This window comes from Miniopterus schreibersii (assembly GCF_964146895.1).
Source record: "Miniopterus schreibersii genome assembly, chromosome: X".
NCBI lineage: Eukaryota > Metazoa > Chordata > Mammalia > Chiroptera > Miniopteridae > Miniopterus > Miniopterus schreibersii.
In genome coordinates this window covers 100,783,312-100,804,379 of record NC_138104.1, presented here as the reverse complement: position 1 = coordinate 100,804,379, position 21,068 = coordinate 100,783,312, and the positions used below count along the sequence as shown (strand labels likewise).

The 21,068-nt window shown below is 43.4% G+C and overlaps 1 protein-coding gene and 1 pseudogene across 10 annotated transcripts in view; both read right to left on the bottom strand.

Annotated features, from left to right (window-relative positions):
- The window catches only part of GEMIN8 (gem nuclear organelle associated protein 8), a 170,701-nt gene that overhangs the window by 17,805 nt on the left and 131,828 nt on the right, over positions 1–21,068 (bottom strand). For 2 of the 9 annotated variants that reach the window (XR_013997976.1, XM_081125193.1), the window contains exon 1: positions 7,153–7,238. The exons of 2 other annotated variants lie outside the window; for them this stretch is intronic. The gene's annotated coding sequence lies outside the window, so the exon portion shown is untranslated. Of the gene's footprint in view, positions 1–5,398; positions 5,563–6,982; positions 7,241–21,068 lie in introns of those variants that run through there. 5 more of the 9 variants (XM_081125199.1, XM_081125194.1, XM_081125198.1 and 2 more) reach the window with 5 other exon arrangements.
- Positions 19,091–19,825, bottom strand: LOC308551097 (pre-mRNA-splicing regulator WTAP pseudogene; annotated as a pseudogene). Its single transcript has one exon. The product of its transcript is annotated as a pre-mRNA-splicing regulator WTAP pseudogene (transcript).

Genomic DNA, 21,068 nt, shown 5'->3' with positions numbered 1-21,068 from the left:
AGGAAATACCTAAGGTAAAGTTCAATCTGCACCTTTTACAACCTATTTAAAACACACTTTTAGTATTTTTCCCTCCTGCTCAGGAGTTCAGAGCTACTAAAATGACAGTCTACACCAGAATGTATTTTAAAAAGTTAAACAAAAACAATACTCTAAAATGCATGAGAATTTAAGCATCTGTGAGACAAAACCACTAACACAATGTGTCGCTGAGCAGTTACTTAGGATGTGAAGCTTGAGAACTCAGATACTGAAGGAGTCCTAATTTTCCTAACTTCACTTAATAACAGAGTAGAATTTAAAAATCTTCAAGCCTTAATAAATAAACTTGACTTATTTTTTAATCTCGAACATATGTTTTGCTCTGAGTAAGGTTGAAAGCTGAGATGTTAAAATGGCCACCTCTTTTAGGATTTAACCCCAAAGAGAACCATTTGTTTTCTTTTTAAATATAATAAGCTTTCAAATAGGGTATTTCCCAGAGGGCTGACATGACCTTCTGTAAATTTATCTTAAACATAACCTGCACTTCCTGTTCACTATTCTAAATTCAGAAATACACACACATATGCAGTGAATGGAAACTGGAAAAAAGTTAACAGATGCAGTGAAAATGTAAGTGCAAATTCAATTCACATTACTTTTAAACTTTAATTGAAAGGTTTAAAACATGAGCCGTTATCTGAAAACCTGGCTAACTGCTATGCGCTTTACAGGCCACTGAAGAAACAGGAAACAGTCAATACAATTCAGGGGCTAACCACCCAGAGAAGTAAAACGGACCCAAAATGAAGTAACAGCAGAAACCAGTGCACACTTGAGTGCTAACTGTAAGGTGCAGCATTTAAGTGCTAATTCCCTCCAGCCAGTTTTCGTCTTTCTGTCACCGATATCAGAATTGCTTTCTGAGAGCCTGCAGCGCATAATGACATTAAAGTGAACTCCATGTGTGTCTTAATCAAATTTGTTTTCTAGATTAACAAGTAGCATAGGAATTAAAATAGAAAAGTTGAGGAGACATCTGCATGTCTTCTGGAGAGTAAGAGTTTTGAATCCAGACTTCTATGCCTTATAAAACGTACTTAGAACCAGATTAATGTGAATATTATTTATTCCAAACTGGGAAGTCTGACAGCCCCAAATAAGTAATAACATTATTGCCACTGAACACTACTGCAGACCTCAGAGAAGCCTGTTTTTATTTAGAATTGGGACAATGCAGCCTGACTTTAAAAGTAGCAGAACCAATATTCTGAAAAGTGTACAAGATGGTGTATGAGAGGCTCCACTTCGCAGAGTGAGAAGTGTAGGCAGATGTGATAAAGCAGGCAACTGTTTAAAAAGTTCGAGTGCAATCCATCATGCTCACCAGGCTGCTCAAATGTCAATGGCTGTGATTAAAAAGAAGGGGAGGGAGTGCTGATTTGAAGAGAGATTACTTATTTATGCCTTTAATTCAACAAATAATTTGATAAAAGAGCTGCCACGTTACACTGCCTTAGAGATCACGCAAGGCACATTGACCACTTTTGCAAGAAAGATGCCAGGACAACGAACTGAGATGGCCAAAAAAACCCACTTTCAGCATTTAAAACAGAAGTAGCTCTGACTCAGCCCAGTGTGCCAATTGTTTATAAAGTATATCAACTAATCAGCTGAAGTGCTAGACTCTTTTAAGACCCAGTTCATTAAGGAAAGGTGAATTTGCATTAATGATGGAACACAGGCAACTCCGTCCTCAATTTCAGTCTGATTACACTTTCTGCACTGGTCGGGACACTAGGACATTTACAATCAGATCTGCTGCCATCCTCCAGCAAGTTCAGAGGCCAGGGGTTGTATGTCGAATATGCTCATTTCACCCTCGGCTTTATTTTCCCTCCTCAAATTCCAAAACCAATGTACCATATCCTTTTACATTTTATTTTTAAGATTCCTAAGACCTTATATAGTCAATTAAAAATAGTTCTTGAGACTGAATGACAAATTAATTAATCTCTCAAAAATCAAATAAGATAAAGTATAGAAAAACATATCTAAAGGAATACCAGCTTGCATAGAACTTTATTATAATTATTATTAGCTCGCTATTTCCAGTATTACTCTTGGTATTTTATATCAGCAATTTTTTTCTGTCAAGGGCCAAATAGTAAATATTTTTGGCTTATGGGCTACCTACAGCCTCTGTCACATACTCTTTATATTCTTCTTTTTTCAACTGAAAAAAACAACCCTTTAAAAATATAAACACCGACCTTAGCTCCTGTGTAGTACACCAAACAAGATGATGATGGCCATCATTTGCCCACCTGATTTATGTGCATACATCACTAAGCTGTACAGACTCTGCCTCAACATGCCGAGCATCCTAACTGTTCCTCACTTTCTACTTGGAAATCGCTGGAGAAACTTCGGATTCTCACCCAAACAAGAGAACTGGGATTATGACCAACAATCTTGGTGACCAGTTCCTAATATTTGGGACAAAATAATCATCTCCATGACTAAGTAAGCAAATTGAACCATTTCTTAAAGATCTACATAGACATTTAAAGATTTAATTAAGGAAAAAAGACCTTAAACTCCTGCAAAACACTATCAATTGACAGAGCTTAAAATGCGCATGCTGTGCCATGATTTCCGATGGATACTCAGCTGCTGTGTGCAAGACAGGGACCCAACAAGGGCAGGAAGCAGGAGAGTGCCCAGTGCCCACTCACTGGAAGACGGAATGCGTACCATTCTCTGCTGACTGCATGAGTTAGCTCCCAAGGGAAGAGTCTTGTTAACTTTTTAAGGCTGGTTACTCTTTCCACACACAATGCTTAAGAACTTAATAAAAGCACTTGGGTTTCTGAAAGGCCAATATTAAAATAATTCTAGACATTATAGCAGCACCACCATCAGACACCACTACCATCTCAAAGAAAAGGCAGCTTATGGTCGCAGCAGACTTAGATGCCTTTTCAGTGGTCTTTATCTTTCATTCGCTACTTCCCTGGGAACATCCCCTACTCTATTATAGCACATTTCGTGGACTGAACAGTAACTTTTTTCTAACGGAATGGTGCAGCTGAAAGAAAAGAGATTGGCAATGTCAGGGCAGGCCGGGATCCATAGCACTACCAACCGGGCAGCCCTCCCTAGTGAGTACAATGGCATAATAGTCACCACCCAGCTGAGCCCCGGCAAGCACAGAGGCCGAATTCATTGTCTGTCCTCAACCATTAGAGAAGGAAGGAATAAAAACAGCATTGAGGTCATTCACTGAACACTGCCGAGGCCCACAGGCAAGACAGCGCCTCTGAGTCTTCAACAATATATTTTCCTATAAAGCCTTTCTCACAAAATGCACTCATTCTTCATTGAATCTGCTTATCCTGGAAGATATATTTTTAAATGCATAAATATACATGAATAACAACAGACAAGAGCTTTGTAGTTTTCAATGGATACACTGTGACTACTTCCATCAAGTTATTTGAAATATTCCACAAATAAGTAATGCGGCTTTGTTGAAAGGTAGTGGCATTGTACATCTTCTTTTCATTGCATATTTATACTCTTATAAATATAGGATCTAGGTTGTGTCATAGCAATCAGATAAATAAAATAAAACCAAAAATTCCCCTCAAAATGAAAAATCTGTAACTGGATTTTCCTCTCTATCTTCGGTTTCCACTAGAATTCTGAAAATTAAATACATGAAAACTGATCTGCTTTGATTTTGCATAGAAACACATGCAAAGTCAATCATTAAATTAAGTTATGCTGGTTAAAACCCTAAAAGTTGAACCGTTCTTATAAGGCTCCCACCAGTTTGGTTCTCTGAGCTAATGAGATAATTTCAGCAATCTAATTAGGCCTTCAGTACACTGCTTCAAGGTAGAAGGAAGGGGGGCTGGTGTCTGCTGGAGATTGTTCAAAATCAATGAAGGTGCGGTGAGAAATCTGAATTACATAAATTGAGTCATGCGGTTCTAAAGGAATCCCTGTATATGCAGTAAAACCCTATCGGAGTAGATGTCTTCCAATAATGCACACACTGGTAGGAACTTCCTCACGTAAGAGAAATAATAAAATGAGGTTTCTGAGAGCACTGTTTCCTGCCTCCACCCCCAGCTCGGAAGAAGGCTCGCAAGTTCATCTGGCTCCCTCCTGTGGCTTTGCATGGCCTCTGCTTAGTGTTTTGGACATCAAAGATGGCTCAAGTCTGAATGGTCTCCTGCCCTCAGAGTCCAAGCTTCATCTTTCAGACACAGGCCTCTCCCAAGTGCGCAGGCTTCTGTGCTCAGTAAGCGCACCCCTTTCCGTGTCTAATGGCCAGTGGTAAAACTGAACGGCGAGGGGCCCACAAAAGGAGTTTTATTTCCTTACTCCCTCAACCCCAAGCCCCAGTGTACTGCTCTTTTGGATGTTTCAATAGGTAATGTCACAAAGAAGCATAGCCTGGGGAAGGAGAAAGACTGAAATGATGTAGCTAATTCTTCTTTTTAACACAAATAGCATTCTACCAACAGAAAGGCATTGTTTAATTTGTCAGCAAGAGTGATGGATTTGTGAACGGATTTATTTAAAAGTTCACCAAATCCCCATGTGACTAACGTCAGAATCATAAGTGAAATACGTGGACACCCCAAAACAAAGTTACCCTCTGCCTCATGAACACAATAGGCAATGGGATAGGTGAAAACTGGGATAACTGAGGAAATAATAGCACAACTCATAAGAGGAAATAGATAAAAACTCTTCACTGCAAGGATACCCTTCATACAGTAACACCTAGTGTGATCATAAAGGAATACGTGTTGAACAGTCAGGTAACACAAGGTAAGAGCCTGCCAGCAAACCCCATGGCTAGTTTAGAGTGGTTAAGACCATCAGTAGATGTCAGGAGCGTTATTTCAAATTTTACTTCTATAAATAGACACATGGTGGGGGTGATTAAAGATGGCAGTGGACTGAGTGGAAGCTATAAGTGACACTCTCCTGGGACCAAACTGGAATTACACCTAAAATACAGAAAAAACACCCTGAATAATCAACTGCAACTGAAGACAAGCTGGAGAGCACCCTCATAACCAAGGAGGAAAAGTGGAGACCACATAGAGACAGGTAGAAGTGCAGAGGCACAAGAGGAGAGGACTGGTTGGACTCCTGCAGGCAGCGGCTGAAGGTCCCGAGGGATATCTTAGCTGTGGGGGGTTCCCACTGAGGACTCTGGGGCCTAAACCCCAGGCTGGGCTTCCCAGCCAAGGGCACCAGAACTGAGAAAGGTGCCCACATAACATCTGGCTGTGAAAAACAGCCGGGTTTCTGTCTTCCAGGGAGAGATGGCTGGAAATGCTGGCACCCTCTTAAAGAGGAAATGCACAAAGTTTCATGTGCAGCTACTCACCTTGGGCTCCAGCAGAGGAAGGGCAGAGTGGACTGGAGCTGTGTGAGGAGAATCTAGGGTTGTGGGCTCTTGAGACAGAGCTCAGAAGCACCCCACTGGATTCCTGTGCCGAGTCATTCCCTCATACTGCAGAGGCAGACATTTACCTTCCAGGCAGCTTTTGCCTAAGGGGAAAACAATTGCCCCACCCTGCTGGAAAACCTCTTGCCCTACCGGGTAGAGTTTTTACAGCCTGAGGCTCATTAAGAGAATCAGATTAATCAACCTGCAGGCAGAGACAGACTTCAGAGTGCTTTGAGTCTTTGCCTGATCTGCTTCTGGACCTGGGCCTTGAAAAAGCAGACTTTGGTGTGCATCTCAGTCCTGTCCAAAAGAACCCAGCCCCAACAAGTGGACCTCAAGCCATGGGTTGTTGATAGCTCCAAACAAGGTACTCAAGGCCAGTCACAAACAGCATCTGACACTGGCCTGCACCAGAGACTGTCCAAAAAGACTGGGAGGCCTAGCAGGCCTACCTAATACATACAAAACAAACCCAAATAGGCAGCTAAAATGGGGAGACCAAAAAAAAAAGAAGTCTCCAGAAAAAGAGCTAAATGAAACAGAGTTAAGCAATCTATCAGATATAGAGTTCAGAATACTGATTGTAAGGATGTTCAACAGCATGAAAAAAGATATGAAAATTTCTCTCTGGAGCTTTTGTTTATATACTTTTCCAGAAAAGCAATAAGCAAACATAGGAGATTTGTATACCTTACAGTGAACTTGCCTTCAATTATGCCTATCCAAAGTTACTAACAATCTTTCAAAATACACAGTTTTCTGTTTGCATTGCCATCCCGAAGGGACTGTTAATTTTATAATCTATGTAAGTAAAAATTATATTTTAAAAGTAAATAACCCCAGAAGTCTTATTTGTGTTATTAATCTTTAGTTTGGACTTCCAAGTAATGCTGTTCTGACTTCAGGTGCAAGACAGCTGAATACAGAACCTAGCCTGTGAAACAACTTTAAAAATCATTCCTGAAAAAAAATAAAATTGTTCGGAACCCACTGGTCTGTACCAAGGGACTCTCTTGATTTCAAAACTAAAAGGTACTTCATTGGTTACTGGTTCAATTCAACTACTGAGGAAGGAAAAGGTCCAAGACATTCTCCACCTCCACAGGTAAGGTGCATTAAAGACCACAGGTGCAAATGTTATCCGAATAACTTCCACCCAAACCCCTGACTTCCCACAGAGGTCAAAGTGCGAGGGAAAGAACGAAAACCCAATTTTTTGAGTAGACGGACCAATATCCTAGACATCCCTCCAAGCATGAGGCTGCCTTGGGCGATCTTCTGTCTAGAAACTGGGCTGGATGGGCAGTCCGAATTCCCCTTCCAGACCTAGCTTAACACAGTGTTACTGGCGTATCAGAATCCCACGGGAAGCTTTAATAAAAATACCGATTCCTGGGCCCTACTTCCGGGGATTCGATTTTAACTTATCTGGGATGGGGGTCCGTGCACCAGAATTCTTAGAAGTCACCAAGTGATTCCGATGCACGTCTGAGCTGAGAGGTTCTGGAACCAGTCCCTTACCACAAATAACCAGCGAGGGTTTAGGAACCTCTTGGGCCTCTGGCCCCACCGTTTCCCGCGGGGTGATAATTAGTACGAAACGTGACTGCCAAGCCCTCGGCTCACGGGGCCTTAGAGGAAGCGGGCTCCACTTCACTCCCCAAAGAATACCCAGCCGTCCCCAGAGTCACCTCGTGGGCTCGTAGCTCGCTGATCCTGGGTGGTGGGAGAGCAGGGACCTATTTCCTGTGGGTGGTGAGTGGGAGGAGCCGTTGCCGGGGCGACTAGACGTCACTTCCGATACGCGGCACGGCGCGCAGGAAGTCCCGCCTTCGCCGCGGCGGACGTCCCGTGTGCGCCGCGTTCTGCACCACGCTAGGGGCGGGCACAGGATGAGGCTCCGCCTCTCGGGCTGAGCGTGGGAACGGCTGGCGGGGGGTGGTGGGCACCGCCGACGTGTGCAGCGCCAGGGTCCGGGGAGGTGTCTGCGCCGACCGCTGCGGCGGCCGGGAGGACAAAGGTCGTTTCTGCACGGGCCCCCGTCCCCGCAATAGTTCCTTGGCTTTTGACATTTTGCTTTTCTCGAGGGAAGGTGGTCGTGGCTCAGGGAGGAAAGACCGGGCTTTGGAAACAGTCAGCCAGGGGGGAGTTTGAGCGCGATTCTAGCGCTTCGTTCATTAACTTCCCCGAGCCTCAGGTTCTCGCCCTAAGATGCGGGTAATACCTAGTGCACAGTGCCTGCTGCGTTAGAGCAAACAAACAGTGCCGATTAATATTATTTTATCATCATAATCATTATCAGCAATACTTGCCCTGTTAGTATCGCAGGGGTTCACTAATAACCTAGTATAAACCGCTCGAAGTGTAAGCGGCATTTTTTTTTTCCTGGAGTAACATGGCAAAATGTGGCAAGAGCCCTAAAAGGGGGCATACTTTAGTCCTAGAATTTTCACTTCTGGGAATTTATTCCAAGGAAAAACAGAGGTAAACTGAACGCTCACTGCAGAATTATTTTAAGAAGTGAAAACTGGAAACAAATGCCTAGTAAGAGGAAATGGCTAAGTCAATTAGGCTAAATTAATAGCGTGGACATTGTTACCATGACATTCTTGTACTATAGAAGAATCATATAGTACGAAAGACTATTAACTTTAACAAAGTCGTACTAGATGCCTACTATTTTCAAGTATTATTTTATATATCTGCATTGTCCATTGCACCACTCAACACACGTGGCTGTTCACAGCTTGAACTGTGGTAGCTGAATTGAGATGTGCTGTAAGGGTAACTTACACAGAGGGTTTTGAAGATCTCATTTTTTAATATTGAGAGTATGTTAGGGAAGGACTATTTAGATAAAATATAAGATTAAAATTAATTTCAGCTTTATCTTTTCACTTCATTTAACATGGCTAGTAGAACATTTAAAATGATGTATGTACAATGCATTATATATTCTCCAATACACATATATATGTCTATCGGACTGTGTTATTCTATTTACCGGATATACAGTGGTGAACAAGACAGTTTTTGACCTCATAAAATTAACACTGTTGAATAGAGCATAGACAATAAACATAATATAATTGTACATCATGGTAAGATATATGAAGAAAATCTAGCAGAGTAAGGGCCAGAAAGTGTTTATATATTGAGGGAGATATTATTATTATTATTATTATTATTATTATTATATCTTTATTGATTTCAGAGAGAGGAACAGAGAGTGAGAGAGAGAGAGATGGAAACATCAATGATGAGAGAGTCATTGGCGGCTGCCTCCTGCACACCCTGACTGGGGATGAGCCCGCAACCCCCGACAAGTGCCCTGACTGGGAATAGAACCCGGATCTCCTGGATCCTAGGTTGATGCTCAACTGCTGAGCCCCGCCTGGCCGGGAGAGGAAGCTTATTTTAGACAAGATTCTTCCTCTACTCTTTAGAAAATGGATGTGGGATGAAATGAGATATCTATGGATAGAATGGAGGTAGGGAATGGTAGTAATGTGATGTCTCCTGGGAAAAGTCAGGTATGGGTTGAGGGTGATAAATCAGTTGGGGCCTGGCAAAATCTCTGCCTTATGGAAGAAACTGCATCATGGGAGGAAAGAAAGAGAGAAAAAGAGGGGTAAGGTAGGAGGGAGAAGGAGCTGAAGGGCCCCCTGGGAAAGGCAGAGCCAAGCAGGCCTAGAGCAGATATGTTTCAGGTGGAGCAGTTACTGGAGTACTATGTACCATGGGTGTGTGTGTGTATTCTGGCTCTCTGCGTGGAGGGTGTTCAGAGTGGTAAGGTCGATCCACCAGGCCAGGCGCTCAGATTCCACCTATCTTGTAGCTCCACGCTCCCTGGTTTGCTCCTTGGCGCACATGGGCCGCGATGGCACACCGCTGTACCTTACTTTAGCCAGTGGGAAGAGAGGTATGGGAAGCTGTGGAAAGCCCCGTTTCTCTAAGGTAGTGTTTCTCCACCTTGGCACAATTCAGTTTGGAGCTGGATAATTCTGTGTTTGGGCGCTCTCTTGTGCATTGTAGGATGCTTAACAGCATCTCTGGGCCCTACCTACTAGACGCTAGTAGCATTCCTCCAGTTGTGACAATTAAAAATGTCCAAGACAATGCCAAATGTCCCCTGGGGGCAAAGTCACCCCCACTTAAGAACCACTGCTTTAAATGTACTACCCAGAAGCCTCCAACAACACTTCTGCTTAAATCTCACTAATGGCCAGAGCTTCATCACTCAACCATCCTGAGGGTAGTGGAGTCTTGGAATTGTTTGCTGGCCAGGTTCCCAGCTAAAAGTTAGTAAAAGAAGGCAAGCCCAGCTGGCGAGGCTCAGTGGTTGAGCATCGACCTAGGATCCAGGGGATCGCTGTTCGATTCCCGGTCAGGGCACATCATTGATGTTTCTCTCTCTCTCCCTCTCCCTTCCTCTCTCTGAAATCAATAAAGATATATTTAAAAAAAAAAAAGGCGGCAAGAAGCTAGCAAATTCCTCCACATCCTCGTTGCTACAGGGAGTGGAAGTTCTGTAGCTGATTGAGAAGGTGGCCCTGTTCTTTATATCTTCCAGGCTAAGTTTTAGTCATTAGTCATTTTAATTCACTTGCATGGAAATATTGGTGGTGGGAAACACTAAGCATGAACAAGTGAAATCCCTTTTGAAAAGGATGGGCATTTTGTTACTCCAAAGAGCTGACCGGGGGAGTGAGAAACTGCATTCTGAAATGGAGGCTGGAGAAGGTTGGGTTTCACATGTGTTTTAGTGCCATCCTGTGGAAATGTATAAACTCTACCATTCGTTACCCTGTTGTCTGGTATTTTCTTTGATTTGTTTTAGGCATTAACCTCAAATTAGTAATAACCTTTACAAGGATTTTAGCAAGACTTTAAAAGGTCCTTACAGATGAACAATTCCTTAAAGCAGGGTTTCTCTAGAACACCATCTTGGTGTTAAAAAGCAGATATTGTTGACAGCATTACCTCTGATGATTGGAAGTGGGTAGGAAGATCTTTTACTTTGTATTCTATGCTCTTCTGTATTTTCTGCATTAATTTTTATTTTGAATACAATTAATTATAATAAATTAATAAAACTTTTAAAAGACACCCTCAAAAAACTAAAAATAAATAAAGCAGGGTTTCTCACCATCAGCACTATGACATTTGGGGCTACATAATTCGTTGTGAGGGCTGCCCTGTGCATTGTAGGAAGTTTAGCAAAAATTGCCAAATCTCCCTTGGGCAGGGAGGCAAAATTGGTTCCAGTTGAGAATCATTCCTTTTAACAGAGCACCTAAAAATTCCACGGTATATTAAGACCATCTGCCACAGTAATTTCGTAACAGTGTGTCCTGAGGGTGGGAGAGGCCTGTCTGGGAGGGGCAGGTAGTCAGCTAGGAGAAAATGAGGCCGCAGATGCAGCGTGACATGTCCTTTTTATGCTCTGGAGAACTCTGCTCCTGCTTGTCCCAGCAGCTGGTGACCAGACTGACTGAGGGGTGCCAAAGGGCCGATGAGAGGATGCGGCGTTTCTTTAAAGAGGCCATTACCCAGAGCGGGAAGTAGCACAGGACAAGCCCATACTGTGACACCGGGCCCCCAGATTCCCTTCAGAGATGTGCAGGTGTGCATCATCCTGCCAGGTGTGGGAAGCCGTAGCTAATCCTATGGGGCTTTTTCGATCCCTCCGGCACCCCTCTGCTACCTGAGTGCCGTGGAGAAGCGGGTGGGGAGCCAGTCCCCTCGCCTCCGTCTCCGGTCCCTGTAGTGGGTGCTCACACTCCTGAGATGTGACTTTGAAACTGGGCAAAGGAAAGTCCATTTCCTAGGAGCATCCCTCAGTAGGCCCCCCTTCAGGGGTCTTCAATTTCCCGTTTCACCTTCCGAGCAAGCTCCTGTCCCAGCGCCCAGACACGATTTCAGAGCATGACCTCCCCTCCTACCGAAAAAATAAAGACCAGGTGCAGATTTTATCACTTCAGAATGTACCACCATCTGAACTCTGTACCCACCGTGCATCTTGTTTAAGAAGAGGTCTCGGCTTCTGCCTAGGGCAATCCATTCTTGTATTCTTTGCATCCAAACCCACATCCTCACAGGCCCCTAGGCCCCTCAGCTATGAGCCTCTCTTAGATCAGCACCTCTCTCCTTTCCCAGCCTCTTTTCATCAGCATCAACCTTGCTTAGGCTCTCCGATCTTTGCAATAGTTTTGGTTGATTTTTCGTCTCCCACTCCTTCCAGTTCTATTTCTCAGCTTCTCTTTGTGGTCCTACTTCTGTAAAAAGGCCTACTTTGACTTTCTCCCCTTGTTTCCTGTCAGCCCATTGCCATTTCTCCTCTAGCACATCCACTGCGGCACAGCTAACTCACTGAGGCTCTCTGCTGACTTCTTCCTATGTACCATCTAGTATTATTTGGCCTTTCTGCAGTGTTTGTGAAGTGTTTGATACAATTGACCATGCTCTCTTTCTTTGCAATTAATATATTTTCCCTCCCCAAATTGCAAAAGTAACATATGTTTCATGCACAGAACAAAACACGGAGAAAAACAAGAACAAAAACACAAATCTTGGAAAACACAGGCACTTCAGCACAAAGGAAAACAGGAAACACTTCTATTACTTTAAAATAATCACTCTTTATATTTAGTGTATGTCCTTCCAGGTTTGTTGTGTACTAATACATTTAAACACATACACACCACTCTCTTTCTTACACACGCACACATAAAACCAAATGGTTTCTTGTTGTAGATCCTATTGTAACTCTTTCCCAGAAAACTGATTCAATGACGGAGTTTAGGGTACAGGATGTTTCTTAAGAAGTGACCTTGGTAGAGCCATTCTGACAGGTGTGAAGTGACACCTCATTGTGGTTTTAATTTGCACCTCTGATGATTAGCGATGTCGAGCATTTTCTCATGTGTCTCCTGGCCATCTGTATGTCCTCTTTGGAGAAGTGTCAATTCAGGTCCTTTGCCCATTTTTTAATTGAGTGGTTTGTCTTTCTCTTGTTGAGTTGTATGAGTTCTTTGTACACTTTGGAAATTAGCCCCTTATCAGATGCATCCTTGGCAAATATGCTCTCCCGTACCCTGGGTTCACTTTGCATTTTGAGGCTGCTTTCTTTTGCTGGGCAGAAGCTTTTTAGCTTGATGTAGTCCCATATGTTTATTTTTTGTTTCTCTTGCCTTAGGAGATGTTTCAGTGAAAATTCCACTATGTGAAATGTCTGTGACTTTACTGCCTATGTTTTCTTCCAGGATTTTTATGGTTTCATGACTTACATTTAAGTCTTTTATCCATTTTGAATTTATTCTTGTGTATGGAGTAAGTTGGTGATCTACTTTCATTTTTTTTTTGCATGTACCTGTCCAATTTTCCCAGCACCATTTATTGAAGAGACCGTCTTTACTCCATTGGATGTTCTTGCCTCCTTTGCAAATATTAACTGACCATAATGGCGTGGGCCTATTTCTGGGGTCTCTGTTCTGTTCCACTGATCTATATTTCTGCTGTTGTACCAATACCAGGCCATTTTGATTACAATGGCTTTGTAGTACAGTTTGATATCCAGTAAAGTGATCCCTCCAACTCTGCTCTTCTTTCTCAAGATTGCTGTGGCTATTTGGTGTCTTTTTTGGTTCCATATAAATTTTTGGAATATTTGTTCTAGCTCTGTGAAATATATGGAGAAAGGGGAACCCTGGTACACTGCTGATGGGAATGCAGACTGGTGCAGGCACTATGGAAAACAGTATGGAGGTTCCTCAAAAAATTAAAAATGGAGCTGCCTTTTGACCCAGTGATCCCACTCCTAGGAATATATCCTAAGAATCCTGAAACACTAATCAGAAAGAACTTATGCACCCCTATGTTCTTAGCAGCACAGTTCACAATAGCTAAGATCTGGAAACAGCCCAGGTGCCCATCAGTAGATGAGTGGATAAAAAGCTGTGGGACATTCACACCATGGAATACTACGCAGCTGTAAAGGAGAGGGATCTCGTACCCTTTGGGGCAGTATGGAGGGACCTGGAGAGTATTATGCTGAGTGAAATAAGCCAGGCAGAGAAAGACAAATTCACATGATCTCACTTTTATGTGGACTCTAAAGAACATAATAATCTGATGAACAAAATAGATTCACTGACATAGAAACATGGAACAGACTGACGAATCTCAGAGGGAAGGTGGGGGTGTGCAAGTGGAGAGAGATTAACCAAAGAATTCACATGCATAAATGCATAACCCATGGACACAGACAATAGTGTGGTGGAGGCCTGGGGCCTGGAGTGGGTGCGGGGTGGAAGGGGTCAATGGGGAAGAAAGGGAGCATCTGTAATATTTTGAACAACAACAAAAAAAAGCAAAAAAAAAAAAAGAATGACCTTGGGACTAAGATCTATGGAAGGTCAATGAAGGAAGCAGGGCTGGGTAGATAGGATTCTGGACTGGGCAATGCTTTGTGGTGGGGCTGTCCATTGTGGATGTTTAGCAGCATTCCTGTCCTCTACTCTCTAGATGCCAGTAGCAACCACACACATATACACACACTTCTCCTCCCCCCAACTGTGACAACCAAAAATGTTTCCACATTGCCAAGTATTGGGGTTGGGCAAAATCGGCCCCAGCTGAGAAGCACTGGGGTAGAGAGAAGATTTGGATGTGGCCTAACAATAGTCTGTAGACCCCACAGGCATCTTAGGAGCTAAAATGGCCCTTCGGAGTTGCCAAAGTCAGGCTGAGATGTCAGGGCCTTTATCTGTCATATGGAGCGGTCACTGGACATGGCCTCTGAGAGGGGGCGTGCTATTGGGTGAGGTGGCTCTCTGAGGCTGGAGTAACAAGTTCTTTGCTTGAAGGGATGTGGGTCACCCCAGAGTTCATGACACGTGCCACTCCAGAATGGTTAACTTGCTTTTCAGCGTCTTCCACTCTATGATAAAAGCCCTGACAATCGGGGCCATGCCTTACTTGGTTCTGTGCCATTAAAACATAGCATACCCCATGGGAGTAAACACTAGGTAAATGACATGGTGAAATTAAGTGGGACGATACTTGCGGTTATTTAGATATTGGCAAACTTAAATACTATAATGAAAGGCTTCATTATGCATTTTCTTAAGATGTGGGAATCTCCAAAAAAATTGATCTATATATTATTATATTAAATTATGAGTACTTACCTTGGAAGTAACAAGTCACTATCAACTGGTAAATAGTCCTGAGCTAATCTTTACCAGTGTTTTGAATCTTCAGTAGATGAGATTCTTTATCAGTAATTTATAAAGAGGATTAGGGGATTGGTGTGGGATGGAGCCAACCAATTTATGAAATATTACTCAGAATTAATGAAAATTTCTGCTTAAATAGATGTGATAACGCACTATGTTATGTCTATGTATATAGCTCCTCAAAATAGTACCCATTTCCATCCAGCAGAGGGCACAGCTGCACATAATTCTTGCTGGAGAAATACTTTCAAAAGCAAACAGTGCATTAATCGCACAGCCACGCGCTATAGTGACATGTTATCACATGTAAACGAGCGTAGCTATACAGCTGAAGTTCAATAATGTGTTGTTTGTAGACTGCGCTTCCAACTCTATTCTTTCATATTGTTTTTTATGTTCTATCTTCAAAAGCTCAAGATTAAGTTAATCGCTAAATAATACTGTTAATTTCAATTGGCTAAAATCATTTGAGCCCAATAATGTGTAAGGGTTTTTTAGAGCATAATTTCACTTATGGTATGTTCTCTGTTGTCACGAAGTATTTTATAGGTTTCGACAGAGAAGCATACCTACACATACTGCACAGTAACCCCCTATAGTTTTTAAAAATTCAGGTTAATAGCACCCGCCCCCCAACCTTTTCAGATTTTGCTTGTCATGGATGTACGTGACCCGCTCATGTGTGGAATGGACAAAGGCCTGTTCTAGGGACGAAAGATCTGGCTTGGTCCCTTACTGGTTGTTACACTCGGTCAGATAACTGCTTCTCAGAGCGCTCTGTCTTCATCTGATAAGAGAGAAACGCTAATGCCCACTGGGCCCCTTCCCATATGGGCGCTGTGTGCTCACAATGTAAGAGCCGTGGGCAGTGCCCACCAGATACATGGGGTCATCTGTGCCACAGTACAGGAGCAACTGAAGCGATGTCACGAAGTGCCCACCAGATGGTGGTCAGTCTCTAGTTTTCTCTCTGTGAAGAATTTCCCTGTGTGAAGAATGAATCTCCAGGTTCTTGGGCAATTCCGGGCAGTAGGAGGAAAAGGTCTCCAGGGGTTAAGTTTCTGCTGATCTGAGGAGGAGGGACTTGATTACTGTTCAGACCTTATTTTTACCACAACCTCCTAAAGCTGGTCACTCTTCAGACACGTTTCTTACTTTACTTTAGATACATTTCTAATTTCATTTTGGGGAATTTATCCTTTGATAGCAATTCAAAACTACAAAAGGACACAACAGCTATATATGTGTAGATGTCTATGTACTACAGTATTGTTTATGGATAATTAGTGAAATTGCAAGCAATTTAGGAACATGGCAGTCCTCAAAATGAAAATTATTATTAAAGAGGTACATGGAGAGTAAATCTGAGGAATGGTAAGTCAAATAAAAGCAGAATGAATTATGTGTCATGTTAATAACTATGTCAAGATTGAAAGCATATGTGGCTGGAAAAGAAAGGCAAGAAAGATGGAATGGTAGTAACCCCTGGCGTATCAGGGAGTTAGCAGTCTCTGTCTTTATCTGTGTGTCTCTCCTTCCTAAATCACATCATTGCTGTTACAGTGATACTTGCAGAACACAACACTTCTAAAGAGATTTTTATGCTTTGTTTGAAAAACAAAATGCTTAATGTATCCAGCATGTTAGGAAAGAAGTGGCATATTTAAATAAGAATATGATTTTTTTCTGTTAAATTTTTTTAAACTGATTAAGAGATTAAAAATTAAGAGACCATTTTCCCCCCCTGATCTTTACTCATTTAAACACAAAAACAACAACAGCAAAACCATTTGGGCTAGTAGTAAATCCAGTGCAACTGAACAACTCTTTCTAAAACATATTACACACTTTCCTGCCTCCTCCAACAATTTCCTGGGCATATCTTACTCTTTCCTATCTCAGGCTTGCCATGATGACTGTCACTTTCTCTCCCACACTAGAATACAATGACATCCTCATGTGCAGTTCAACTACAGGGTTATTTGCCTCTACAAGCATGATCAAATCTCCTCTGAGTTATGATCACTTGATTCCTGTTTTTACAGGTTTTCTTTTTTTTGTTGTTTGGGATTTTTCTCTCGTATAGTCTCTTAGGTGTCATTTTCGTGGTTGCCAGGGTCCCAGCCTTTGGCAACCTTTTTTTTCCTTCTAACTTCCTAACAAATTTGCTGCTTCTAACAAGCCTTATTAGAAAATCACACAATTGATTTTTCTAGAATTATATGCAGAGAGCTCCAAAGGGCTTTCCTCTTTAGGTAAGTTTTGGACAGTGGGGAAACGACCGTATCTATTTTGGTTGGTTAGAGGTGTTCTGACTTATTTCTTAGCTCTTGACTGTTTCCTGGGTATGTTGAAGTCTCAGGGAAATGACCTATGTACAGGGGACATGCTGCTAAAGGGAAAATAAAATACTGGCTCTCAGAAACAAAGCATAGTAGTAGTAAATCCAGTCCAACCGAACAAATCAATGGAAACTGAAAGCAGAGTCAAGCAATCAAGTCATCAAAAAACCCACGCTTGCATCTGCTCCATTCTTTTTCTTTGTCACTTCATCCTTTCCATTCATAGAGTACATCCTGGTTCAAATTTATCTCTAGTTTAGAAAGGAGCAATTAAACAAGGAAAAGCAGAAATTACACAAAATAAATTAGGGACTAATAATTTATGTGATGCAAGGTTAGTCTTCCTTAGCCAACCAATAAATAGCACATATTTTGAACACAGAGGGCCTATTTTAAACATATAAATCAGGTTGCCAGGTGCAATAGAGACTCAAAAGAAGTAGACATTTATGCTCCCTACCCTCATTTTTTAATAAAAGAATTAACTGTAGGAGTAGAGTGAACCATTTTTGCAATTAAAATTGAATTAAATGTAATTAAATTAAATTACACATAACTCTCTGGGAGTCTTGGTGTTATATAAATTCAGATATTGCTTTTACCCAGGGTCAGTGCTATTTTCTTTTAGTTCTGGTGTCTAAAACAAGACTCCAATTCAATGTTGGCCATTATAGATGTATAGGCACTCTTTTGAAGAGTGTTCCTACCATAATTTATTGAATTCCACCCCACTCTTGAAGGTATTTATGCACTTTCAGGGCTTGTGAAAACTTTTTATACTTCCCAGCCTTCTTACTCCAAAAGATGCCCAACAAAATGGGTAATAACCACAAAAGAAAATAAGCCAACCTACCCCTTAATCCTCACAGTAGTGACTGAAAGGTAACTTGTAATGGGACATAATTTTTGGTTTCTTTTGTTCAATTCTGAAGAAGCTTACAGATTCCATGGATCAGTGTGTGAGAAGTGACCTATACTTAGATCCATGTATGAGGAATTGACCATCTACTAAGAGTCAATGCAAACTGCTGGACAATTTTTTTTTTAACAAGAAAAAACTTTATTTTGGTCAGTACAGGTAAGATATAATGGAGTCATAGAGCAGTATGTATTAACAGGGTACAACGCTTCATAAAAACTGAGTAACTATACGTACATTTCTTAAGCATTCAGTCATCTAAAGAGAAAATGCACAGATGTACGGTGGGAAAAACTGTACCACTGAAACTACTACAGGACTCCATCAACAAGTCTAACTTTTAGTGATAAAACTACTGTACTGGGCAAACTTGGCAGTCATAAAGCCACATCTACTCTACCAAGTCTGAATAATGCGTAAGCATAGTAACGGCACCAGTAAGAATGCCCCACACAGCACGGGTTCTAGACAGACAGGGATTTATACAGACGACATTGTGTTACACTTTAAGGAAAGATTTCCATTTACAACTTCGCATTGACTTATATAAAAACAACCTGACTGTACACAAAATGCCTTTTAGAAACAAAGTAACTTACAATTTAAAAAGTGGCAGAGGTATTGAAGCAAAGAAAAAAAAAAGGAAGACAGACACACACACAGCATAAAAGGCAAATTATGATCAAAGTATGCATCAATTTTCAGGATGGTACCATCTCCCAAATTAGATGACATTGTATAAAAATTTGCTGGAGAAATATTATAAAACTGAACCTTGTACATTTACACTCGAGTCCAAGCGATTCTGAACAAGGCGGAGAACCACAGTTCGGTGACCTTTCCCACTCACCGTTTTCTCCGCTTGAGGGTCATGATTGCAGCCTGTCATTTGCGCGGTGTGCGAGGGTTCTCCCTGCCCACGGGAGTCCCCACGTCCACATCCCGCTGAGCTGGTGCACGCAGCCACCGCCTCGGCGGCCTTGCCAGCATGCCCTGGAGGGGAAGGCAAGCCACCTCCGGGTGTGCCCCTCCCGTGCCTCCCGGACCCAGGCTTCCTCGCCAGCAGGAGCTGCCAGCGCTTGCCCGTGGGCCGGCCGGCAGCAGTGTGCCGGGCCTGGGCCTCGGCGGCCTACGGGCTCGGAAGGCGGAGCCCCGCCGGGCCTCGCTGCCGCCGGCACTGCGCGAGCTGCTGGCGCGCGTCCTTCAGCTGCTGCTCGAGGGACAGGACGGTACTCTGCATGCCCTCCACCTCCTCTTCAAGGTGCAGGACGAAGCCGCTCAGCTCGTCGCGGCTGCTGCTCAGCTGCTCGCTGAACTTCCTCTGCAGCGCCAACTCGGCCTCCAGCCGCGCGATGCGGCCCTGGGACAGCTGCTGGCCGAGCTCCTGGTTCTCCTGGAGGAGCAGCCGACACTTGGCCATTAACGCCTGGCCCGTCTGGCTGCCAGGAGTGAACTTCCAGGCGCTCAGCTCGTTCTGCGTCTGCTCCAGCTTGTCCTTGATCTTGTCCAGCTCGCCTTTCATTCTCACGAAGAACAGGCCGACGGCGGGGTCGGCGGCGCGGGGCCGGGCCCGCCGCAGCAGCCGGGCCTGCGCGGCGCACTCCCGCATCTCCTGCTCCTGGGTGGCCAGCCGCAGCACAAGGATGCTCCTCCGGCGGGCGGCGGTCTGCTGCTGCTGCTTCAGCCTTTCTGCCGACTCCCGTAAGCCAGTGACGTGAGAGTTCAGATCGGTGAACTTGGCCTCCAACGCTTGCACGTAGGCTTCGTACTGTTTCCACCTTAAAATCAACTCATCTTGGGCCATAACTTTAAAGTCGGCCTCACTCAGTTGAACCTTTTCGGGAAGAGGTTCCTCGGTGGTCATCCTGGATCCTCTGCAGACGGCTCGCACGGGCGCCAGGCAGCCACGCAGGCGGCGGCCTTGCTGCCGGGTCGCCGGGGGCCCACGCGTGACGCTGCTGGTCCACTGCTCCCCTTTATTTGCAGGTCTTGCCGCCACAAAATGGCGCTGAGGGAGGAAGTGAGGCCCCGCCACCCCCTTTCCGGTTCCTCCTCCCGCCACCCCACCCCGTTGGGCCTCTCCTCCCATCACCCTGCCCTGCCTGCCGCTCTGCACCCCGACATAACCCGGTTCAGCGTGACGAGCAGCGGCCCTGGGGCCCGGCAGCGCAGCTCGGCGGCCAGCGTGGGCGCCCAGGAGGCCCCGCGGGACCGCGCGGCACGCGCCTGGCTCAGGGCCCACCCCAGAGCCGGCGCAAGGGGCAGCCCACCCACGATTCTCTCTCACCCATGCTTCTCTCTCTGGCCCTCTCCCTTCCTCTCTGAAATAAAGACATATTTAAAAAAAGAACAAAAGAAGTGGTCTTTGGTGTCGGGTAAGTGAGCAGAAAGCCTACGCTGGTCTGTTGCTTAGTGCAGGTGTGCGCACTGACTGTCCAGGCAGCGAAAGGCACTGTCCTTGGAGGGAAGGGCACTGCTTTGTCCGCATTACACAGGACTCACTGGCCACTGGGAAAGAAAGCTAGTTGAGAAAATGATGATCTTTTCCATAGTTTCAAGGCTATCTTAATGAAAACCTACAATGTCCTATTGCCATCTGAATAAATCACGTATCAGAAACTGATGCATCTATTGAATTCTAGATTATTCATGGTAGTAGGGACGTTAACTTAGAAAAACCACTTAATCAAACATATTGGAATAATCCAAAAGAAAGTGTTTAGAGCCCTGAAACCATTCCAAACCACATTTTACCCAATAATTTAAAAAATTATTTTTACAATGTTGTGAAAAATTATGAAATAATATATTTTCCATCTTTTTTGCTTGTTTTCTATTGTAAATGGTGATAGGAGACAAGACAGACCAAACGTTAGGAACTAGAGAACACTTTCCCTTCTGGCTGTAGAATGCTATGAACATCTGCAAATTTGATGATCATTAGCTCAATGAATGTTGAGAATAATGTACATAATCAGTTTATTAGGTAACCATTTGGTTTTCTATTAAGCTAAACAAATGCAGTCAATTTAATATACATAATTGATAAGGCTAGTTTAATTGTTTATAGTCATGATTCTTAGCTTTGGATTCATACTAGTAACACT